Source organism: Electrona antarctica (genome assembly GCF_951216825.1).
Source record: "Electrona antarctica genome assembly, chromosome: 2".
Taxonomy (NCBI): Eukaryota; Metazoa; Chordata; class Actinopteri; order Myctophiformes; family Myctophidae; genus Electrona; species Electrona antarctica.
This window is the reverse complement of record NC_136807.1, coordinates 14,053,571-14,080,372: the sequence shown is the minus strand read 5'-3', so window position 1 is coordinate 14,080,372 and position 26,802 is coordinate 14,053,571. Positions and strand designations below refer to the sequence as shown.

The 26,802-nt window shown below is 44.5% G+C and overlaps 1 protein-coding gene across 2 annotated transcripts in view; it reads right to left on the bottom strand.

Annotated features, from left to right (window-relative positions):
- Nucleotides 1-26,802, bottom strand: part of LOC306918488 (metabotropic glutamate receptor 4-like) — a 314,226-nt gene that overhangs the window by 241,205 nt on the left and 46,219 nt on the right. Inside the window, exon 2 of one of the 2 annotated variants that reach the window (XM_079496079.1) lies at nt 1,808-1,891. The exons of the other annotated variant lie outside the window; for it this stretch is intronic. The gene's annotated coding sequence lies outside the window, so the exon portion shown is untranslated. The remainder of the gene's footprint in view (nt 1-1,807; nt 1,892-26,802) is intronic. 2 annotated transcript variants of the gene reach the window in all.

The following is a 26,802-nucleotide window of genomic DNA, read 5'->3' as shown; positions in this document are numbered from 1 at the left end:
TGTATATGTGTTCTGCACACTTGGCTGCTGGGTCGCAAGACAAATTTCAGTATGAACTGACAATAAAGTAGCCTACTATATCACTATATCATATCATATATCATAAGGAGTTCCTCCCTGTCCCCAGATAACCTCTGGGGTAAAAAAAAAACATACGGTAGGTTTCGTTTGGCTAGGTGGCCTAGCCTTCATCCAATCAGGATAGAGAGGGGCCTTCCGCCAATCATGATCGAGCAGGGGCGGGCCTTGGTGTACGTGCTGTTGGCCTGTCACGTGTCCCCCCACTGTAGTGCGTGGATGTGCACATCTTGTTACCGGGGCGGATCGGGTTTTTTTTCCAAATCACCCAAATCAGTGAATGCTCCTTTAAAATCATATCTAAAATATCTCCATTTATACATTTATATTTACTTTGGTTGGAAACCTGTTGAAATCCCAAAGGGTAGTGAGTCATGGTTGTCTAGAAGAGTACTGGCATTATCAATCTATGTGATTCTTGATTGCATTGTGAATTCTTCCAAGAGAAAATAACCTAAAGAGCAACAAATAAACAACAGCTCACTTTCCAGCCTTGTTGCATTTCTTTTTTACCCCTAGACCAAAGGAAATGAAACATCCCCATAACCTTTGATTGGGTGGGCATGCAGGACGCACGTTATAAGCACGTTCGTGACGCGTTGTAAGCTTGTAGATCAGCTATTTCAGCATTTTTTAGTGGTGCAACCACTCCAAGGAACAGCAATGTCCGCGTTAACCTATGTGTGTGACTATGTATGTCCGTGTTAACCTATGTTTGTGTGTGACTCATGTGTGACTCATGAGTACCAGTAGGGGTGCTGAGAGAGAGAGAGAGAGAGAGAGAGAGAGATAGTGCTGCACTGTTGTCTGCTAGAGAGAGAGAGAGAGAGAGAGAGAGAGAGAGGAAGAGTGAGAGAGGAAGAGAGAGAGAGGAAGAGGGGGGGGAGGAGGGGAGGAGAGGGGGGGGAGGAGGGGAGGAGAGGGGGGGAGTTGCACCACTCAGTTCACACAGGTGTGATTTTTCTTTTAACTAGTAATTGCCTTTAATAGTATTAAAGGCAATCTGAAATATATATTTTTTATTCATATGTATTCAACGCCAAAACACAATTAAATCGTCAATCGCAATTATTTGTAAGACAATAATAATCGTCAATTTGTCATTGTGATGTCAGCCCTAGGGTTAGAGACAGTGAGTCCACTGCAACCAGACCTAGACCAGACCAGGGTAGAGACAGAGTAGGTCCACTGATAGACACTAAACCCACCAGGGTAGAGACAGAGTAGGTCCACTGATAGACACTAAACCCACCAGGGTAGAGACAGAGTAGGTCCACTGATAGACACTAAACCCACCAGGGTAGAGACAGAGTAGGTCCACTGATAGACACTAAACCCACCAGGGTAGAGACAGAGTAGATCCACTGATAGACACTAAACCCACCAGGGTAGAGACAGAGTAGGTCCACTGATAGACACTAAACCCACCAGGGTAGAGACAGAGTAGGTCCACTGGTAGAGACAGAGTAGGTCCACTGATAGACACTAAACCCACCAGGGTAGAGACAGAGTAGGTCCACTGATAGACACTAAACCCACCAGGGTAGAGACAGAGTAGGTCCACTGATAGACACTAAACCCACCAGGGTAGAGACAGAGTAGGTCCACTGGTAGAGACAGAGTAGGTCCACTGATAGACACTAAACCCACCAGGGTAGAGACAGAGTAGGTCCACTGATAGACACTAAACCCACCAGGGTAGACAGAAAGAAAAGGCTTTTTTACTCACTCGGTAGAAGAGCTAAAAAAAAAAACAGCCAGCCTAGCAGCACATCACTCCACGATGCCGCACTGTGGTGGAGGATGCATGGTCCTAATGATCAGACAGACAGACAAGACAGGTTAATATTTGCCTAACAAGCCGTGATCAATAAGAGGCGCACTTTAAACATAGAGGGCGGATTGGACACAGAGACATACACGCGGACGCTTTATGAAAGCCAAGTGTGTGTGTGTGTGTGTGTGCATGTGTATGTGTGTGTGTGTGTGTGTCACTTCGTCACACTATGAACTTATTCTAGATATGCATTTTTTTTGTATAGTGAAAATGTGTGTGATTCTGTGAATATTTGAACAAAATATTTTGAGATGGGTGGTTCGGAGTCAAGTACATAGAATTGTGGAGGTCCTTGACACCACAAAAACCTTTTTTTAACTGTTAGGATATAGAAAACATGTTGTAGAATCTGCATTAATTTACAATTTAGGCATTTAGCAGTTCTATTGCCGGGATTATGTGTTCGTGTTTCAGGCTTCACTGCCTAATATGTTTTAAGTTACCTTTGAACAGCCACTGCGCCGACCGCTGAGTTGCTTGTCATGAAAATCCACTTTAAAACGGTGTAATATTGTCGTAGTGTTGAAGAATATTCCAAATTGGCGATCGCAACAACAGAGCGGAGGAGGAAGCGCACCGCTCCGCTCCACCCCCTCCATTGTAATGAATAGGGACTCAATTCAAACCCTTTGCACGCCAGAGTGACAGACCTTTTTGCGATGACGTCATCAAAATGCGTCTCCTATCTCACTCGGTCCGGTGGATTGCCCGTATGACTTAAAAATTGATTAAAAACGCGGATTAAACAATGATAACATAACTCGGGCAACTCGCGAACCACAGGGAAAGTGTTCTACAGTTAATTAACTCGGGTTCTGTAGTCAAAGTGTTAATCCAAAGTGATTTACAGTAAGCAAGAACAACACATGGTAATACATCAAATACATAGAAATCATAAAGCACACAAGTTCTTAAAAAGTTCTATACCTTGAATGAGTCAATTTCACTGCGGAAGGAGGTAAGAAGGTGGCGAACTTAAAAGAGGGTCCAAGGCAGCTCTGTCCAAGTGAAGTAGAAAATCCTTTATTTCATCAAATTTTAAAAACAAGGGTTAAAAAAAACGACCAACGCGTTTCGGCCTTCATGGGCCTTCATCAGGGTCAACTAAAGATGACTGTTTGACATGCATTACGTAGTGCCAGTAATCAGCATCTCATTAGATCACATGACTTCACATCATCATCAGAATAATGCAGAAAAACAACAACACCTGGGTGTGCACACCTCACTATTGCAGACCACCATTAGCAAGCTGCATATTACGTACAAAAATAAATCTAATGGAATTACAGCATATAAGTGGGAACGAAAAAGGTTAAAATAAAAGTATCGGCCTGGGCCATGGCTCAGTGGTCCAGGCACCTTGGCTGGTAATCCAGTCTGGCAGTGTGCCGCGGGTTCGACTCCCGATCCCGACGGCCTTTACTGCATGTCTTCCCCCCATCTCTCTCCCCATTTCCTGTCAGCCGACTGTCTGTCCCTCCATAAAATATATAAAATAAAAGCAAAAGCCACAAAAAAAACATTTAAAAAAATAAAAGTATCAAGGATCAGAAGCAAGCTAAGAACCTAACATCCGTCTAACAGTAGAATATCTGTACAATGAAACTATAAGTATACATTATACAATCATATGTCTACAAAAATATGCTATATGGTGCAAGGTCTTCAGCATCAGCAGGTCATAAAGGGTTAAAGTGGAAACTACTGTACTACAGTATGTATAGACCTGTGTATTAATAGCAGTGAACTCATCTGAGCTCTACTGGAGAAAAAAAACACATCAGATATGAATAAATGAATGAATGCATCTCTCCGTCAAAGAGGGTTTCGTTGTACACAGTCATGGATGAGTGGACAGAGTGGGAGTCCTTATCACCATGGACATCCCTCGGGGGAGGGGAGGGAGGGGGGGTGGGGGAGGGGGGGTACCGCGCTATACACCTGCAGGGGTGTCATGTAAGCAGGGGGAGGGGGTGGGGGGGACGGACGACGACGACACATATTTTCCTTGTAGCATACGTTAGTCTGACGTATACCAATAGTCCGACAAACGTGGCCGCTTAAGACTCACCCGTGGCTTCCGCGTGTGGTTATGGTTAGGTTAGGGGTAGGGTGTCATACTATTGTGTGTCGGACTGCACACGCGCGCGCACGCACACGCACGCGCGCGCATACACACACACACACACACACACACACACACACACACACACACACACACACACACACACACACACACACACACACACACACACACACACACACACACACACACACACACACACACACACACACACACACACACACACACACGCACACATTACTACACTTGTGAAAACATCACCGTTTTAGGACGACGTACGATTCCACAAATGTAATTTTTCTAAAATGTTGGCATTTTTAATGCCCGATTTATACCGAAAATAGCCAATATAAAAGCTCACAACGCATCACAGGCAAAGTAGAACGTCTACACCTGCACACAACCAAACCTAAAATGACATGTTCTAACTGGATCTTCTGGATCTGAAGTTCCCCAATGGAAACAAGCCAACAGGCTTTCTTGGGTTTTAAATCCTGTTAGCAGACCTTGTATTGAACGGTACTTTCCTGTGCTATTCAATCAATCAATCAATCAATCAATCCTGCACTAGTCTCTACTGGATCTCTTCTCCACTCCCTCCACAACATTTTATTCAGTTCTCATTTGTTGACAAACTGTAGGTTGCGAAACCCTGATGCAAAGCCAAAGGTGAGCGATCGGGAAGGGATTAAGTGTGCCGTCGTTTTTTGCAGCGTGGCAAAAAGATTTACAGAAAGATCAAAGAACAGATTATTCTTCTGTGGGATATGTCCTTGTAATGACATAATGCGAGAGCTGCTGCCTACACTCAATAACATGTCACAGTGCATATTCAAAGAGCAAAGATATCGCTTGAAGATTAAAAAAAACATTTATCAGCTTGTGATCCAGTTCCAATTTCAGTCTCTCTCTCTCTCTCTCTCCCTCTCCCTCCCTCCCTCCCTCCCTCTCTCTCTGGAGAGATGGGGAGACCCTTGTTAGATAGAAACGATTACTATATAGGCCTATATAGAATAAAAATAATGTTTAAATACAAGATAGGTTTCTGCCCGATATCTGTCATTACATCTGCTCCCTGCACCCTGCTAGTTTTCTTTCACACCTCTTATCATGCACCTTATGGATATAAATTATCCCACGCTGCGACGCTCATATTATGCCTGTATATCTGATCTGTTTTTCTCCATCTCTCTCTTACACTGTCAACGATGGAGCTTTGTGCCACAAATCATTTCACCTACAGTATACTCCTTTAGGCACAAGCTGCGATGTGACCAGTGACGGATCATCCAAGGGCCGTGGTGCTACACCAAACTGAAAGGGCCCGCGTGCATGTGATTCATGTGCATGTCTCGTTCTCGCGTCCAGTCAACGAAGGTGCGCGCGTTCAGCGCACCACCGCGCACGAGGCCACCGCCAGCACGATCGCCACTGCTCCCCGACTCATGGTTCTGCTATTTTTGAGTCTCCTCCCACCGAGTGGTTTAGAAACTGTTGGGACGACCAAAAACACTATGGGTTCCTGTGTTACATTGAAATCGCTGACCTATGCATACGGTTTTGACGGAAGCAACGGCTGTACCTATATTTGAAATAGTCTCGCACAGTGCCCTGCAGGCTGCCGGCCGTGGCACTTAAGAGCCACTAAATTCCATTGTTAATCCAGGCCTGGATGTGACCCCCCCCCCCCCCCCCCCTTTCATCAATCGGTTATTAGAGGTCATTACATACGCATCCTTGCCTTCATTGGTTGTCCCACACGAGCCACCGTAGTCTGCTAAACAAACAAAAAAAAGAGACTGTGGCGGCTCGTGTGCGACAACCAAGGCATGGATGTGTTTGTAATGACATGAATACATTCAAATAAAATAAAAGCTCAACAAACATATTATGCTATGAGCTCTGCTGGGAAAACCGGGCAGGGGCATTTCAGAAAAATGGAAAGTCATGTTGGGATATACACAGCTGGATGAAATGGCAGCGGTGTGATACCATCCATTAAATGTCCAGAGCTTCTCAAAGTGGGTGTCGTTGCACCCTAGGTCCCGTGGCGCAAGTCCAGGTAGCCGGGGAGCCAGTCACCCAAAATTTAAGAGGACCTGTGATGTCATGCCGTGTTTTTTCTATTAATTTGGTCATTAAGGTCCACAGAATAAGAGGCCTGCTGTCGGAAACGTCGCAGAAAAAAGTTATGGCCATATACCACACCATAGACAACATAATATATATGGCAACATTTTCCAAATGTCATTATGCTTTAAGTAGCATGTGACATGTCAAACTAGGGGGTTTTCATGATTCTGAATCCATTCCAAGCATTAGTTTTGCACAAAAAGCACTCCAACGACCATAGCCGATCACCAAGTCTCTTCACCAAAAATAGCAGATCTACAAGCTTGTACCCTATGTCAGCTATGTTTGGTGAATGTTCCACCCAGAGAAGGAATGCTGGGGTTGAAGTGGTTAAAACGCCAATACAAGTTATATTCTTTCTTAATGGAAACAGATATTGATCGGAGATTTTTATGCACACGATAAGAAATTAAAAGTACTGATTCAAACCAGTGGCCTGACTGGCTCATTCATAGATGTAGCCAAGAGTCGCGACCTGATAAGGTCAAACTCCTGAGAAAGGGGAAGTGGCTGAGCAACGTTATTTACACTCAGCATCTGCCCGTACCTCTCAAAGGACCTCCTGACCTTGTCTTCCTTTATCAGGGCGCGCTCCCCAGAGACCTATCAGTAAGTTGCATTGGAAGTTGAGAACAGCATGGTAAAATGAAAAAATAAAGGGAATTAATTGTATATGAACATGGAGAATATTTATATTCTCCAATCAATATTCTCTCCAGCTTTCCTGGAGTGGTGGCATACTGTACTGTACCGCACCGCTCCCACCCTGTGAATACAGTATGTTATATGAATGTAAACCACAGAAGTGTGTGGACCAAATGAACATGCATGCTCAGCACAATGCTGCATTAATTAAAGCAAACAAAGACAACAGCGAGTTCATCAGCTAATGAAGCAACAAAACAAAGGAAAACGTCTATTCTGCAGTTTTGTTTTTTTAAGTTCTCGAAGAAACGCCTTCAACGAAACAGAGTTTGCGACATAGCATACCGTTAACCGACTAGTTAATTTTTTTTGGGTAGCGTGGCACTGTCTGACCCCTAACCCTAACCGCACGTTTTGGGGGTTTGACACAACATTTTGACACAACAATTGGGGGAAATTGACCCAATGGACCTGAAAATGTTGTATTGGGCCAGTAAAACATTGCCGCATGTTGAAAGCTAAGGATACGTCCCTGGTTAGGGCGACCATAGTGGGTGTATACGTGCTGGGTGAGCACCTTCCATTGATGAATGGAATGAGGGGATTTTCTGCCCGTTATAATTCTGTGAGCATCACTGAGCTGGTGTACCTACCACACACACACACACACACACACACACACACACACACACACACACACACACACACACACACACACACACACACACACACACACACACACACACACACACACACACACACACACACACACACACACACACACACACACACACACACACACACACACACACACACACACACACACACACACACACACACACACACACACACACACACACACACACACACACACACACACACACACACACACACACACACACACACACACACACACACACACACACACACACACGGGTTGGGTGACGATACGAATCTATCGTCAATCGCGAATGTACGAGTCCAATCGCCGAATATTTTTATTAGGCGATTTTTCGGGACGATTTTTTTCTTTTGGGCCGGGTGGAAAACCCCTCCTCCGTTATAATGGTATGCTCCCAGTCCCCGCACCGCAGCATCGGGGAACACTCTGGCAGCCAGAGTAAAGGCTGGGAGGGAGTGGGACCGAGCCGAGGGAGGCTACTGTACTGTAGCCTACATGTTGTTTATGCTCCGGAGTCCAGACCCATGCAGTTTAATAATATACAGTCACAACAGAATGCACACTGCTGTCTCGTGTCTCATCACAATCCCAATGCGCCACCCGTGAAGTCGGGGGGAAAATAAAAAACAGGCTGCTAGTGTTAGTGTAGGGTCGGGGATCGTTAGCTTAGCGCTTAGCTTAGCGTGTAGCTACTGATTCAACCCACTGATTGAACTTCATCTCCGCCTGTAATCTAGGTTATTTTTTTATTGACAACGTGAACGAACCCCGACACCAGCGCTGCAAAAATAGACAGATCTACAAGCTCTCAACGCGTAGCGAACGGCGCTGCAAAAACAGGCAGGACGCGATGCCTTGAGAGCTTGTGGATCAGCCTCCTCGACGGTGCGGGGAGGCAAGAGTTCTCCGGGGAGGAGGAGAAGTTACCAGGGCAGGCTACATGTTGCTGCGGCTAACAACACTGTCACCAGCCAGTGGTTGTGATGTTAGCTTGGCTTGCAGCTGCTTGTCCGTTCCAACTTCACTTCATCTCCACCTGTAACTTATTTTTTATTTTGTTACCCTGGCTGCACAGCTGCGCAGCTGCGCTGCAAAAATAGACGGATCTACAAGCTCTCAACGCGTAGCGAACGGCGCTGCAAAAACAGGCAGGACGCGGCGCCTTGAGAGCTTGTAGATCTGGCTTTTTTGCGACCTGTAGTGAGCTGTTCTCACTTTACTTTTATGACACGAATATATCGTCCATCGGCGATTTTTGGACAGACGATGGGCGATTGAAAACAATTGGCATATCGCCCAACCTTCACACACACACACACACACACACACACACACACACACACACACACACACACACACACACACACACACACACACACACACACACACACACACACACACACACACACACACACACACACACACACACACACACACACACACACACACACACACACACACACACACACACACACACACACACACACACACACACACACACACACACACAGAGAGAGAATACAGTCTCCTCTTTCACAGGAACTCTTCACACATCCGTCTGCTTGTGTTTGTTACTGAGGCATGGAGTCTGACAGAGTCACAGTATCCACAGCAGGCCAGGCTGTCACCCTGCATCCTCCAATAGTAGTAGACTAGAGGGTGGGTGCACCGTTGATTTTTTCCTTTTGAATAAAATGTAATTACATTTTAGTCAGGGGTCATCAATATGTCTGTACGCAGACAAATGTGCCCCCGACAAAGACTTGCCCTTGTCCGTGGCCAATTTATGATAGTTTTTTTACACGCCATTATAAATGTTATAATTTTTATTATAAGACCCAATTACTGAATGTCAAGTATCCAGGTGTTCTTCAGAATGGTTATGACATTTTTTTTTACTATAATGACACTATGACGATTAGCCGTCCAACTAGTACTAGTGGTTCTTAATGATGTATGTGTAAGGACCCCCTTAAGAGTGTACAAATGGTTCCATTTGGACACTCTCAGAGTTACTTACAGACCTGTTATAGTCATTCAGGGGCAGGGCTAGCTCTTCATGTATTTCTGGAATTTGTATGGAATTATGACAAAAAAGGTCCATCACAAGCCGGCATGGCGATGACCCCTGGTTTTAGTCAATATTTTAGTCATCTGACAAGGTGTGAGCAAAACTTCACTAATGAGTCACATCCACAGAAAGTTTCCTCTAATGCCGTCAACCCTAACAAACACTTCAGTTCAGCCGTCGACATTTAGCAATTCATCACTTCTCGAGCTCGCTGTATGCTCGGTCGTACGGCAGCAGAGGCCCGCAGATCGGCTATTTTCAGCACGCGCGTGCAACGCTGCATGAAACGAGGAATTACAGACGGATCTGTGTGGCTTCAAAGAGTTCCATGCAGGCATTCATGAAGCCTCCAGTTGAGATGACTTTAGTTGGAGTTAATCCCCTATAGACTGAAAAGATTTGATAGGAATGAGTTCATTTTTTTTTCTGCTTGTGAGACGCGAATAATATGCACGCGTGTTGCTGAAGGACAGAAAACCTTGTATGTCCACTTTTAAAGTTCTTACCGTTTCCTGTCGTACATTAACGCCATACTTCATCATACGAGTGAAAAAGTACTCGAGTCCTTGACTCGTCTCGCGTCCGGACTCGAGTCCACATTTTCGTTCATTCAGTCTCGTCTCGGTCTTGCCCTTAATTTGACGTGTTGGTCTTGACTCAGTCTAGTCAAGTTACTACAATACACTGAAATAAAGTATTATATCCATATTATGAGGAACCATTCACATTAACATTACAGAGAGCTGTCTTGTTAAGTAACAGAGTGTAGCTGATGTGCCTGCATCTGCTCTTGCAGAGTTTTCTGTGCCTATCAATGGAAGCAAGCAATGAGTGACAGAAAATGCAATGTGATTTGCTTTTGCTTTTTCATTCGGTCATAGAATGAGCACACCTGGACATGAAATGTAAATGCTATTGCATTGTATATTCACTTTTGTCTCAAACAATGTGTTCATCATCTGAAGGTTAAAAAGCATTTATCTTATTTCATTATAATTTTCAAAATTGCCCACCTAATTGCCCAAATGATCTTTTATTTATTGTTTTAATTCTGTCGTAGAATGAGCACATCTGTAGATTAAATGTAAATGCTATTGCATTTTAGATTTATTTTTGTCTCGAGAAATGCGTTAATGACCTAAAGATTAAAAAGCATTTATCTTATTTGAATTGACTTTTCGTATTTGCCTTTTTGTTCAAATTTTGACAGCTTTATGCTCATACCACTGGTTAGGACTAGGACTCAACCCCCTCCCAAACTCGGTCTTGACCCGGATTTGCCCGCCCTCGGACTTGGTCTTGACTTGGACACCTTGCTTTGGTGGACTTGACTACAACACTAGTGAAAACAGCAGATCTACAAGCTCACAACGCCTCACAACGCGAGTTGTTATGAGCTGGATAGATCGGCTGTTTTCACTATTTTAATTCGTTTCTCTGTCGGGTGGAAACCTAGCTCATATGTTCCAAACATTTAACTTTTCAGGCTTGTTTTGCTGGAACAGCTTGCATCATGGGAGGTTTGCTGGAACAGCTTGCAGCATGGGAGGCAGGGCCAAGTGTAGAGAGAGGGACAACAAAACAAACATGAGTGATGTCAGAGGTTGAGGTTGTCGGTGCTAAGCTGTGTACAAACATCACCACTAATAGTGGCTTCCACCATATGGTCCGTTAGGCGCAGCTGTTGCTGCTGCTCTTTAATGTGAAACCACTTCACATTAACCCATTTTGGACTGAGATCGATTAAAAAAAAGTCACATGAAAAGTCACATCCACAGAAAGTTTCCTCTAATGCCGTCAACCTAACAAACACTTCAGTTCAGCCGTCGACATTTAGCAATTAGCAATTCATAATTAATGTACGACAGGAAACGGTAAGAACTTTATGTCAGTGGTGCTCAACCTTTTTCATGTCAAGGACCCCCAGAATTATCTCTATTGAGCCACCGACTCCCATCTCAAAATATGTAGTTCCAGGGACCCCCCAGAAGCCAATAATTTAGTTAAAAATGTTCGCTCTGAAATATATATTCAAAGATTTGCGCCACATTTTCACGATTTAAAAAAAAATAGCAGACCTACAAGTTCCAAAAAAATAGCAGATCTACAAGCTCATAGCGCGGCACCGAGTGCCGCGCTATGAGCTTGTAGATCTGCTATTTTTCAATAGCTAAAGTATAACATAATGCTTCAAACACCAAAAGGGGTTCCCGCCCAGAATGGATTAAAGAAGTGGTTACCCGTTTTCAACCTCGTCTTCATGTAACTGGTCCTCCTCATCAATGCTCATTGTCTCCACTCAGGTCTAGCTCTGGTCCATAGCGTTAGAAACATCGATATAGGTTACTTTTGAGCCGTTGCATGCCACGCATCTCTCGCGTCTCTCTGTTTAGAGGAGTTGAAAGCCTATACTTTCCTTAGTGGGAACACCACCGCACGTTTGAAATACACCTTTTGGCCAGAAAAGAAAATATTTCACAAGAAGGAAAAGTCTGGTCAATGCGATGTTTCTATTGACAAGATCTTTAGAGGGTGCAGTGGAGTAACTACCGTTAAAACGTTTTTTCTTCCGGTATTTTCTTTTCTTGACGAAACGTTAAGGAGACGTCCTCCTAACGCTATGGACCAGAGCTATGTATAGGCGAAGGCTATTATCAAAACATTGCGCAAATCTGTACTCTGTAGTCAGTGCATGTGATGAGCACAGATCTGTCAGATTTTCCATATTAAATACTATAACATCGGCTTCCAATGATTGCAGGATTGGCCCATTTTTAACACAATGCCTCAAATAATGAACACAGCGTGCAATTTACGTGACATTTTGAATGCACATTCCTACTAGTCCGAAGCATGAAGTCTGTCTGTCTGTCTCTTTCTACAGTAGAGAAGATTGTTGATTGGCTGGGCGGTTTGACTTACTGTCTGTCAGTCCGACCGGACAACATGTCCAAAGCCTTGTCACCGCATGCACATGTGTGCAAGCACGCGCACCCACACACCCGCACGCACACACACACACACCCACACACACCATTATATCCTGAGGCCACTCCTCTCTGAATGCAGATAGAATATTAACCCATAAATAAAACTGAATGTGTGTGTGTGTGTGTGCGTCAGTGCGTGCAAGCGTGTCTCCCACGAGGATTTGCACATGTGTGATGAAGTTTTGCCTCTCGCAATCAATTAGTCTTAATCATATGCTTAACAAAGTGACATCTCCATCTCACCATGTGTGTGTGTGTGTGTGTGCGTGGTCTGTATATATTACCTCAATCCCAACCCATAGGCCTACCCCCCCCCCCCCACACACACACACACACACACACACACACACACACACACACACACACACACACACACACACACACACACACACACACACACACACACACACACACACACACACACACACACACACACACACACACACACACACACACACACACACACACACACACACACACACACACACACACACACACACACACACACACACACACACACACAACCCATGCATACAGTATGTACATGTCAGGCATGTAGCGACATCGTAAATTGATTAAAATCGATTCAAAACGGTGACAATTTAAATATATATATATATATATATATAAGCAGGACGTCTCTCCACCAGGTATTCATTCATTATTTCTTCCTCCACCGCCAGTGTTTTTCAGTGTTTTTACCTTATTTGGTCAACACACGATGTGTCCACGATGTAAAAAAAAGTCTGCACATACCGGTAGTCGACTAAAACTAGACTAGACCAGAATGAGTGAGTTTTCCGTTTGTACGTTTTAAGTAAGTTTTGATACCATTACGTTGGTACTTTTGGTATTTCTACATTGCAGTATTAATACTTCTACTAAAGTACTTTTTCCCCCACCACACAAATATACGAACATAAACAAATAGTTTGAGAAAAGGAACGTGCAAGCTCAGCAAACTGCCGCATAAATTAAAGTCAAAAACAAAAAAGAGAAAAATAAATGTTGTTTCTTCGTTAGCTAATGAAGCGATAAAAAAACGATGACACATCATCAGTACAGACAAAAAAAAACAACATTTCAGCATGTCTTCACTGAAGGCTTAATAATTATACACTGCCTCACAGCTCACACACGACACTTCTGTCATTTATTTACAAGAGGGTTTTTTTTATCTGCCGAATAATGCAGTTCTTTGGAAGGTAAACAGACTAATTAGCATAATGGTTTCACAGCAAACGTACAAATGTGAGAGATATTCCACTTTGTTCTGACAGGCGTTTGAGCATCTACAGAGTAGCCACAATCCAGTTCCATTTAGCTTAGGCCCTATGCAATCAATTAATCTACATAACAAGAAGAATAAAGGTATATTTTACGACGGGCATCGATTAACGCAGGCGTTGTCGCCTTTACCAACGACAGGTCTGCTCCAGGTCTGATCATGAGGGGCGCGACAACTCAAGCGTAAAAAAAAAAAAGCTCAACAGAATCCAGGTCTAGTCAGTCGCGGGCGTGTGCACGAAACGAGCACGCGTGTGACAATTTCGCGGGACCACGTCCACGTAAATACACTTGTGTTGTCGCCCTTCGACTTCTGTGCGTATAGAAAAGAAAACGTAGGTCTCATTGAAAATGAATTACTAGGCGCGTTAATCGCTGCCCATCTGAAATGATCTTAACCACAAAATTCAATATCGTCACAGGAAAAAAAAATAAAGTATGTACAGAGTGGGGAAAAGGAGGGTTTTTTTGGGGGGTGATCACCTGTTTAAGGGAGAAGTGATACGTTTTGCTGAAAGGTGGATTTTCAGGCCCGTTTTAAAACATGTAAGTGAACTGCATTTTTTTTAGGGAGGGGGTCAGGGCATTCCTCACTTGGGTGTGTTGGGGGTCACAGCGTTATAAATGACGGCGTTACTGTCCAAAATAATGGACTTACATTTAAGACCTATATTTCCATGTTTTTTTCTGTTGCCACAAACAAAAGGTTTCCTGAATGGATGCGCTTCTGTTGGGTGTGTGAAAGGCTACAAGCAACACGTCGTGTCACAGTGTTACACAGAAATCAGTGACCCATACTTTGCAGTCTGTGGTGCTGAATGCACCACTGACTGATGGTTGATGGCAGTAATCCAGTAACCTAACGAAGTTATAGCATTACCCAACACTGGTGGCAGTGCTGTAGGTTGTTCTGAGCAGTCTACTCTACTCTATCGTGTGTTGATTGTGTTTCTGTCCACACCTGTGTTGAGTTAGTTAGTCCCTACGTTGCGAACATTCGGAGCCTCCTCTCTTTTATAGGCGTTTGAATTGGCTCCTTGTAAGTGATCGTCTTTGTGGACATATTGCATCATTCCCTGGGTGTTGTACTGTAATAAGCTGTTCTGTCTGCACTGCCTCGGGTCCAGCATTTTGAGTCCTAGCTACATCCTAGACGCATCGTCACAGATATCCCACAAGACAAGACAAGGTCTGGATGCGTCACCACCACTCACCAACCTGCTGCAGGTTGAACATTTCAGATGTCACATATCCACACCGCTCTCCTGAAGGTTCTGGTTAGTTCATTCGATAAGGTCCACAAAGCCTCATCACGTTCAGAACCAGTCTATTAAGTGATGTGTCATCGTCCCCACACGTCAAGGGAGATTGGCTGGGTATTAATCCATTGAGACCTGGAACGCATCCATGTCACGTTAGCGTTTAACCACATTAACCATTAACCCATTTTGGGGCGGGAACCCCTTTTGGTGTTTTAAACATTGTTATAATTTAGCTATTGAAAAATAGCAGATCTACAAGCTCATAGCGCGCCACCGAGTGGCGCGCTATGAACTTGTAGATCTGCTATTTTTGAAAAATCGTTTAAAATGTGCCTCAAATCTTTCCGAAAATTGTCATGATTTAGAAAACTTTTTTTTTTTAATTTCGACGTCAGGCCTGAATGGGTTAAGAGAATATAGCAGAAGACAGAGACGCTGCATTATGAACAGAAACATAACAGCTTCTACTATCCAGAGACTGCGTGCGTGCGTGCGTGCGTGCGTGCGTGCGTGATGCAGGTGGGACTGGCATCAACATGCCTGTCCAATAAAGATGTTCCTGACAAACACTTCCTTTGGTGTTAACCCATTAAGACCTGAGGCCGATTCTTGCAAACCTCTTCTAAATAGTTCTATATCAACATCAAACTTTTTCATGTCAAAGACCCCCAAAATTATATATATTTTTCCGCCGACACCCATGTCAAAATATGTTGTTCCAGGGACGCCCCTAGAAGCAAAGCATTGAGTTACAAATGCTCGCTTTAAAAGAATACATCTAGCTATCGCCTTTGGCTTATAAATTGGATTAGGTTCTTTTAGACATGTTCTAACTAACAAAAAACATTAAAGAAGAATAATTCATTCAAAATTCATAATATTTTGCTCAGCTGCTGATTAGGCTGCTATTCAAATAAAGCCACCATTGTTATGTGTGATATTTTGCTTTTGCAGTCGCTACTGTGCATGTGGAACTACCAGCAGATTGTAAGGGAAGAGAGATGGCTCACTCCTCTTTAGCCAAGTTACATTTAACACTGGAAAAACTATGATTAAGTGGAAAAACACCCACAATTAATTGCAAAAAACTCAAGCAATTAGTTTGCGATTCGATCACAATTACTAAATTAGTTGGCAACTAATTGAATAATCGATTTGATTATGATTAATCTATTAATCGTTGCAGCCTTAATCTACAAGCTCGTAGCTTGTAGATCTATTTCTGAATATCCCAAAGTATAAACTAATGGCCAAAATCTAAAATGACACAGATGCTTCCCCGGTCTGAAGGCGTTAAACACCAGCATCTCCTCCACAGCAGCAGCCACCAGAGAATAGAACGTTTGAAAAGACAACGCGACTAAGAACATTTACTCAAGCAGAGATACTACTTCCGAGTAGCTTTATGGTGTCGTCCACTCACAGTTAACACCTTGAGGGCCCGGGCCTATTTAATCCATTAATAAAATGTGCCCATCATTTATAGCGCCCGGACCACTTTTACCGGCGGACTGGAAGTTGTTGTGAATGTCTGTGTAGCAGCTAACAATAGCCACACCACTCTAGAGTCGATCGACAACAACAGGAGGTAAGAATAAATCTATCGCGACTAGCGACTGGACCGCGGAGCGCCGTCTAACACAGGATCTTTTTTCATAATTAGACGGTATGATTTAGATCGCGAGTTATGAACGTTTTAAGATTTTCATTTTCGTCCGCTAAACAGGCAGGGAACATTTTCGATGACGTGTCACTGTTGTGCAACACCGAGGATTGGGCAACAAGCGCTCCTAGGCTGTGGAGCGATGCGACCGGTTTTGATATCATTAATCTCCGTCCTATTTATCAATCTCCGTCTCGGGCAACTGACCGTGCACTTGAACTTGACGGTGATCTCCGTCTGGGGACATTAAACTGTTATCAGTTTTTTGTATTGAGTTGTACTTGAAATGTACTGTAATTCTGCAGGAGCGATCATTTCCTCTCCCTTTGGCCTGCTGAAAGTTGTGTGTGTGTGTATGTGTGTGTGTGTGTGTGTGTGTGTGTGTGTGTGTGTGTGTGTGTGTGTGTGTGTGTGTGTGTGGGTGTGTGTGTGTGTGTGCGTGTGGCGTGGGGAGGAGAACCCTGGATTCAGGGCCATTGAGGGATGCATACATTCTGTGTCTCTGCTACTCTTATTTACACACATTGTGGAACATCGATGCCGTTTGTTATAAATACAATCCATTCATTATTTACAAGCAAGCTGCGACTTTATCTCTCTCTCTCTCTCTCTCTCTGTGCGTGTGTGCGTGCGGTGCGTGCGTGCGTGCGTGCGTGCGTGTACTCTCTCTGAGAGGAAAAACCTCAGCTTACAACCAACACTCATTCCATATCAGTTAACTAACCGGTTTGAGTAGAATGTGGGGATTCATGGATTTAATTGTCCCTTTCATCTGTCATGTTCAACTTAAGCTCCAGCGATATGAGACAGGGAATGAACCATGGCTAATCTCATTTAATATGTCCGCTCTTTGGGTGCTAAATAAATCTGCCCGAACCCGACCCTACTTGAACAGACCCGACAGCCCCAAATGTATGCTAATTAGTTGGGCCGGGCCTCGGCTTCTGTGAAAAAATAAATAAATCTAGACCCCCAAAAAAATAAATTTCAACTGTCAACCTTCCAGTTCGTGTTATTACAGAAAAACGGTCGACAATGGCCAAAACTCAATGGAAAATTGGCGATCTAAAATCGGTGTTCTGCATAGTGTTATCGGTATCAGTATCGGCTACACTAGTTAGTGTAGAGGTTTCCCAACATACGCAAAGGAAAAAATACTGTACAGTTGACAATGTTCAAAAATGCTGTTGTTAAATTGTCATAAATCTGCAACCTTGTCTAACAGTTCTTCCAGTGACTTATCACTGCACATAATAATTATTAATTCTCAAGTGATCATATTATTATTAAATAAAACTAGATTCTAGTTATTGCACTTCATAATTAATGCAGCTTGTGAGAGAGGAAGTGTTGGCATTTATCACATTATGACATTTCTGCCCCTGGAGATAAAGCATGCGTTGGTTTGTCGCTGCGCCGGGGGAAACGCGATGGAAGAAATGAGAAACAAGGTCATTAACCTGAGGCATTACCAGTGAGAGGATTATACCGCAATCCAAAGTTTTAATGGGAAATGTCTGAGACAAACTTATTACTGTAATTATCATTTGGATATTATATGAATTAACAACCTCCCTTCCTTTGATGGTAATCAGTAAGGAGAAAAAAGGCAGGTAATGTCTAAGACAAAAGCCAAACATGTGTCGTTTGTGTTTTTTTTGTTTGTTTCTTTACACTAGATGGCGCTCTTGGCAAACCTATGATTCACCGTTCAACTCCCAGTGCAGTGAGGGAGAAAAAACCACATGGTCACAAGAAGCCCCTCCCATCCACCTATAAGCCCCTCCCATCCACCTATAAGCCCCTCCCATCTGCATCTAAGCCTCTCCCATCTGTATCTAAGCCCCTCCCATCCACCTCTAAGCCCCTCCCATCCACCTCTAAGCCCCTCCCATCCACCTCTAAGCCCCTCCCATCCACCTATAAGTCCCCCCCATCCATATCTAAGCCCCTCCCATCTGCATCTAAGCCTCTCCCATCCACCTCTAAGCCCCTCCCATCCGCCTCCAAGCCCCTCCCAACCACCTCACTGTTAAGACTTTTTATTCTCTTCCTCGTATTTCTCTTCCTGGGTCGTTCCACTGCGGCAGCCATTGCACTTTCAATTGGGTCTAACTAAGGATTACATAATCAGATTTACAAACTTTTTTATTATTATCATAGGGGATAGGGGATCCCGAGGCATCCCCCGGGCCGAGTCGATACTGTAGGTGAGAGTAGGAACGACGATTGCTCGGTAAACGAGAGCTTTGCCTTCTGGTTCATCTCTCAGCCATCGTAGTGAAGATGAATATTCTGCGACTACTTAAAAAGTAACTAAATATGAAAAAAAAGCCTGGCACTTCTATTTTTTGTTAAATATGCTTTGCACTGAAGGAGTTAACGACCATGGAACAGGTCCACGTTATGCTTAATCAAATGGAAAGAAAAGAAAACTGATCAAACACGACACGTGTTTGCAACGGAACGGCTCCAAAGGGAATTTCATGGATCTTGTCAAAAACCAAATAAGATTTTTTTTACACAAGCTGGCATATCCCGCTCTTCCTCAGCAAGACAGACTGTTGCCTGCCTGCCTGCCTGCCTGCCAGCCTGCCAGCCAGCCAGCCAGCCAGCCAGCCAGCCAGCCAGCCAGCCAGCCAGCCAGCCAGCCAGCCAGCCAGCCTGATAACTACTACGGCGTCGCCTTGATGACCTTGCAGGTTCATGCAACGGCTAAATGAAATATAGATAGCATGATATGTAGACAGATGCCAGGTTCATTTGTAGATCTGGCATTCCATAGTGTGTATAGTTTCAATACAGATTGTTTTCGATATTCGACAGCTTGGACTGATGACATGTTCTTGCATAACTTATGATCTATAGATGACTATTTCTATGCATTTGATGTCAGCCATGACAAACCGATGTCAGCTTCCTGCGTCTGCTTCCGGGAGGGGTAGTTTCAGACTCTACACTAAAATATAGCGGTGGTTCTCAACCAGTGTCCGGGGACCACCATTGGTCCTTGAGGGTGGTCCCCAGCTAAATGATGTGTGATGATCTGATCTGTGCTTTGGTAACCAAATGGACCCTTATTAGATATTTCACTAGAGTGTAAAATTAAACCAAGTTTAATTTTACACTCAAGAGTTGAGATGGTTTGGACACGTACAGAGGAGGGATAGTGAGATGCTTTGGACACGTACAGAGGAGGGATAGTGAGATGCTTTGAACACGTACAGAGGAAGGATAGTGAGATGCTTTGGACACGTACAGAGGCGAGATAGTGAGATGCTTTGGACACGTACAGAGGAAGGATAGTGAGTATATCGGTAGAAGGATGTTGAGGTTGGAACTGCCAGGTGGGAGGCCTAGAGGAAGACCAAAGAGAAGATTTATGAATGTAGTATAAGAGGACATATTAGTTGGTGTGAGAGAATAGGAGACAGGGGACAGGGTGAGATGGAGGCAGATGATTGGCTGTGGTCTCTGTGGCGACCCCTGAAGAAAGAAGAAGACTCTCAAGAGTTACGGCTGTGTTAAACATCTGCATTACTTAATTTAATCGAAGTCTACACAATTAGAGCATGTAGAATAATTGTTATTTTGTTATTTTGATCAACGTTTGCCTGCTATCTCTCCTAATGGTACCAACATCAATACAGCATGGTGTTGTGGACAAATTCTTATCCAACAACAACAAAATATACTTTAGTTTTGGGTCTGGGAGGCTAAATCTCATCAAATGGGGGTCGATGGCTCAAATCAGAATAACAAATGGGCCTCGTGTTTGAAAACCACTGGTAGGGTATATATATTGGGAGAATGTGGCATAGTAACTCTTCCATACTGTGTCGTGAAGCAGTGACTCGCTGAGAAAAAGAAATAAAAGAAACGTTTTGAATCGCGAAGGAATTATTCCGCAAACGTTATGGCGATACGGATGAAAGCAGAGGTTAATTCACATACAGGGCAACAACCTCCCATAAGTCCATAAGACATCAGTGACCCGGATCATATCCCCTGCAGACGGGAGCAGTTTTTCAAACAGCCTGCCTGCCCAGCCGGTGTTGGGAACACTTTTATCCGACTAAATTCCACATCGTCACCACCTGGCCAATGAGGCCGATGTTTGAGTCAGATTTGTTCCCCAGTTCCTTTCGGCCTCCACACTTTGCTTTGTTGAAGAGAAATCAATGAACTCTCAGTCCCTCCTGCTGCTGCTGCAGCTGACTGCCTCTCTGCACAGGCACAGCACGGGAGTTCATCTTATAGTTTGCGTCATCTGGAAACCTGCTATGTCCAAAACGCTCACATTTCAGGAAGCTGCATTTGTCGTCGTCCGCCACACACACACACACACACACACACACACACACACACACACACACACACACACACACACCCCGCCCCCCCTTCAATATAAATGTACTGCTACAATGCCCTTAATAATAGATATATAATATATCATAAATAAATACTGAAAGAGATATAACCAGCGTGACTTATACAGTAAGCAAGGTATATATGCCAAGTAATACATCAAATGCATATAAATAGTTATCTATAGGATGATAAGTAAAGCAAGAACGTGTCAGTCTAAGCTGTCAAATATCAAAAACAATCTATAATCTGTATTGAAACTATATACACACTATATAATGCCAGATCTACAAATGAACCTGGCATCTGTCTACATATCATGCTATCTATATTTCATTTAGCCGTTGCATGAACCTGCAAGGTCATCAAGGCGACGCCATCACACACACACACACACACACACACACACACACACACACACACACACACACACACACACACACACACACACACACACACACACACACACACACACACACACACACACACACACACACACACACACACACACACACACACACACACACACACACACACACACACACACACACACACACACGGAAATGTGATTAACCAGGCTACGGAATTATTTGACGTCCCTTTTTTGACGTCTTCAAAAGTGCATCGAGCAAATCATATAATTGACTCATTGGGAGATCTAAAGGTCAGACATCCTTTGACAAATGACTGAGCTTCAGTTCTTGATCGATTCTCGAAAATATGGAGAAATATGGAGATACGAGATTTCTGGCCTCACAGTAAACCATATCAGCTCTTCCCAGGCTGACATTTCCCTCTCTAGCTGCATCACCTACGGGGAGGGGAGGGGAGGGGAGGGGAGGGGCTCAACACCCCCCCCACCCCTCCCCTAGGGAGGGATAATCCTCGTCTTAACCCCCCCGGCTCCAGTGATTAATGGTATGTGTCTAGTGGCGTTGTGACCTGTGTTCTCTCTCTGGGAGGCCGAGTGTCACCGCCCGCCCGCCTGGGGGACCCGGGGACCATGAGGCCATGCGGGGGGGGGGGGGGGGGGGGGGGGGGGGGGGGGAGTACGGAAGGACAGTGAGGGAGAGATGCAGGCTGCTGGCTGGGGAGGAGGCCACTATGATTATTAAGACCTGAGGCTGATACGAATGTCTTCTAAACAGTTTCCTGAAAGAAAACCCATGTTGCATATTGCTATATTGTTGTTGTCTTTTTTCTGTAAATTGACATCCTACATGGTCACACTACAGCGTCACACAAAAGGGTCAAAAGTAGCAGATCCACAAGCTCGTAGATAGAGCTTGTAGATCTGCTACTTTTGACCCTTACAAATTTGAATCCTGAAAAAAGTTAAAACGTTTTGGACGGGTTTCCAACCCGACAGAGACGATATATTAGCTCAAATCTAAAATGACACAGATGCTTTCCCAGTTTTAGTTACACTTGAGGGTGTACTTTACCGTCATTAATGCACGCCTGCGATGCTCACCCACAGGGGTACTTTGGAACTCGTCCTGTGGGCGAGTTCCGAAAGGTACCCTTAAAACTACGATATTCGCTGAAAAATAATATTTTTTGAATGACAGATGTAGCCACTACGACCACAAATGTCCCAAGAAACTCACCAGCCATAGCAACACATTCGGCCGCGCTCTGGGAGAGTAGCACAGCTGATTTCTATGTTTTGATTTGGTGATCCTATACTGTCGTTTAAGCAGCGGAGAGCGGGGAGGGACCAGGGGACCAGGGGACCAGCGGAGAGCCGGGAGGGACCAGGGAACCAGGCAGGGGACCAGCGGAGAGCGGGGAGGGACCAGGGGACCAGCGGAGAGCCGGGAGGGACCAGGGAACCAGCGGAGATCGGGGAGGGACCAGGGGACCAGCGGAGAGCCGGCAGGGGACCGGCAGTATGATTATACACTGCTAACAAGCGCAGCCTGCTAGCAAACATCGTCGCACACACTGACGCCAGACAGTGGCCTTGTGGTTAGAGTGTCCTCCCTGAAACTGGGAGGTCGGGGTTTGATCCCCGGCCGGGTCATACCAAAGACTGTAAACATGCTTGGCACTCAGCATCAATGGGTTGGATTGGGGGGGGTCAAAAAATCAAATGAGCACGGCACGTCTGCAGCTCACCGCTCCAAGAGATGTCAAATGCAGAGAAAAAAATTCACTGTGGTAATGTGTGAGACAAATCGTATATGACTTTGACACGGTGGTGCAAAGTGGAGCTATATTCAAGGATTACTTCACCAATCACCCAGCTCTCAAGAGTTAAAGATCTATAAGGGTCAATTTGGTTACCGACTCTCCATCATTTAAGTTTAACTGGGGACCACCTGGAACCCCCTCGAGGACCACTGGTGGTCCCCGCACCACTGATCTATGTTCAGTCCATATATATTGTCCGGTGCCGATGCAAATGCAGTGCCTTGTGCTTTGCTTCCGTCATGATTACAAATGATCTTAATTTATATTCAAAGCAGTACTTACATATGCAAAGGGCTAGCAGTGGCTCAGGGGTAGAGATGCCAGTTGGGAACTGAAGGTTCCAAGTTCAATTCCAGGCTCCCCCACAGTTGGTGTCGAAGTGTCCTTGAGCAAGACTCTGAACCCCTAAAAGGTTGGTGCCTTGCATGGTTTCCTCCGCCATCTGTGTGTGTGTGTGTGTGTGTGTGTGGGTGTGGGTGTGGGTGTGTGTGTGTAATGCACAATCTATGTAAAGCACTTCGGATGAAAGCGCTTTCTAAAGGCACCATTTACCATTGGAGTACGTTAGCTTAGGAGATGAGGTTTCTGATATACAAACAGATCCTCAACAGACGATGATGATCATCAAAAATCACTTTTATTTCTTGTGTTTTTTTCCCTCTCGTCTGGTCTCGTTAGGATAAGCTGTGTGAGCAATTAACAACCCTGGCTGGTTGCTAGAGGATTGGTAAGGTCCTGACACCCCGACCCGTGTGTGTGTGTGTTTTATCTTAACATGTGTGATTAATGGATGGCGTGTTAACAAGATGGATGGCGTGTTAACACTCCAACAAGATGGAGTGTTAACAGACACTCTGTCGGTCTGCTGTGTAGCTGAACACACTGTCTGCTGTGTAGCTGAACACACTGTCTGTCTGCTGTGTAGTTGAACACACTGTCTGTTGTGTAGCTTAACACACTGTCTGCTGTGTAGCTGAACACACTGTCTGTCTGCTGTGTAGCTGAACACACTGTCTGCTGTGTAGCTGAACACACTGGCTGCTGTGTAGCTGAACACACTGTCTGCTGTGTAGCTGAACACACTGGCTGCTGTGTAGCTGAACACACTGTCTGCTGTGTAGCTGAACACACTGGCTGCTGTGTAGCTGAACACACTGGCTGCTGTGTAGCTGAACACACTGTCTGCCTGCTGTGTAGCTGAACACACTGTCTGTTGTGTAGCTGGACACACTGTCTGCTGTGTAGCTGAACACACTGTCTGCTGTGTAGCTGAACACACTGTCTGATGTGTAGCTGAACACACTGTCTGTTGTGTAGCTGGACACACTGTCTGCTGTGTAGCTGAACACACTGTCTGATGTGTAGCTGAACACACTGTCTGCTGTGTAGCTGAACACACTGGCTGCTGTGTAGCTGAACACACTGGCTGATGTGTAGCTGGACACACTGTCTGCTGTGTAGCTGAACACACTGGCTGCTGTGTAGCTGGACACACTGTCTGCTGTGTAGCTGGACACACTGTCTGTTGTGTAGCTGAACCAATAGAAGCCATAACGTGCACATTAGGAATCCAGGACACTGGTCTGCGGTGTGTGAAATGTTCTGCTGGACAGTATGTCTGAATGGAGAACCAAAGCGTAATACTGTTGTTGCAGTGGAGAACAAGGTGTACTGGTTTGGACGATCCTGTAATGGCAACAAGACTCAGATTGGTGTCGAGGTTTTCAACACAGTATCTTTACGTTGGATGAAGTTGTCTCCAGTGACAACGGGAGGAGGAGACTGCCACAAAGTGCTTGGGCCACACAGCTGTACTGATAGAAGATATCATCTACATCTGGGGAGGGTGGCCTTACTGCAACTTTCTTTATGCTTTTGATGTCGACACCCTGCACAGATGGTTCAAACACAAGGAGTCGGTGTCGACTGTTCCAGAGTACAGGAATTACCACTCGGCCTGTGTCATGGGGAAGGTCATGTTTATCAATGGAGGATACACCAAGACTCGATGGACTAATGACATCTACAAGTCAAGTTAGACCACCACAATGGCCTGTTCAATTAACACCAGAGGAACTCAACCACAGTTTTCACCATGTCACTCTGCCACCATCATCGGGACCAAGATGTTTGTATTTGGGAGTCTGGATAACCCCCAAATAAACACGTGTGAGCTGCAAACGTACGCTCTGCAAACATGCGCTCTGCAAAAGTGCGCTCTGCAAACGTGCAAGCTGCAAACGTGCGCTCTGCAAACGTGCACGCTGCAAACGTGCGCGCTGCAAACATGCGCCCTGCAAACATGCGCCCTGCAAACATGCGCTCTGCAAACGTGCGCTCTGCAAACGTGCGCTCTGCAAACGTGCGCTCTGCAAACATGCAGGCTGCAAACGTGCGCGCTGCAAACATGCGCTCTGCAAATGTACGCGTTGCAAACGTGCACGCTGCCCCCTCCAGAGATGGGAGCAGATGCAGCTTCCATGTTTAACCCATTCAGACCTGAGGTCGATGCTACAAATTTCTTCTAAAACAGTTTTCTTAAAAGCCTGTTTCTAAGACTAAGTGGTGCTCAAACCCTTTCATGTCAAGAGTCCCCCAAATCATATGCATTTGTCCACTGAACCACCTTAATGTGCTATTCCAGGGACCCCACCAGAAGCAAAGATCTGAGTTAATGTAAAATGTGTGTGTGTGAGTGTGTGTGAGTGTGAGTGTGAGTGTGAGTGTGTGTGTGTGAGATAATTTTCACAACTACAACATTTATAAAAAATAAAATCACATATCTACAAGCTCGCAGATTTACCATTCTTGAATAGCCCAGATAAAAGTATAATGGTTAAAGAAGTGTTTAAAATCTAAAAAAAATGCTCGTCCCGGGCTTAACGGGTTAAATCAACTTGCGTGCCACGGGACCCCTTGGGGGTCCTGGAGCAGAGATGTGCGGAAACTGTGCAATTTGCAAAGTGAAGCGTGGAAAACCATGTAATATTCATCTCATACTGTAAGGATATTATTAACGTCTTAGCACCTTAAGACCGCCAAAGCCTCTGTGTCATTTTAGACTTGGACTTGGAAAAATAAAAAAGCATTATTTTATACTTTGGGCTGTTCAAAAATAGCAGATCTAAAAGCTCTGCACATCTTGTAGATCTGCATTTTTTTTTAATCAAATCTTTGAATATATATCATTTTAAAGCAAGCGTTTGTAACTCAAATCTTTGCTTCTGTGGGGGGGGGGTCCCTGGAACAGCAAATTTTGAGATGGTGTCCACGGCCAAACACATGAAAAGGTTTGACCACCACCGATATAAAACATACGTGTTTCAGAAAACTTTTTTAGAAGGATTTAGATTAGAAGACATTTCTTTTTACATTTTTGTGTTCTCAGGTCGCAATGGGTTAACACCACCATATGCTCACGTATATGTTCAGTGTTTGTTTTAACCAGCACTGCTTAGAATTACAATATGTTGCACATTAGCATGCTAAACATGTAGTGTGTAA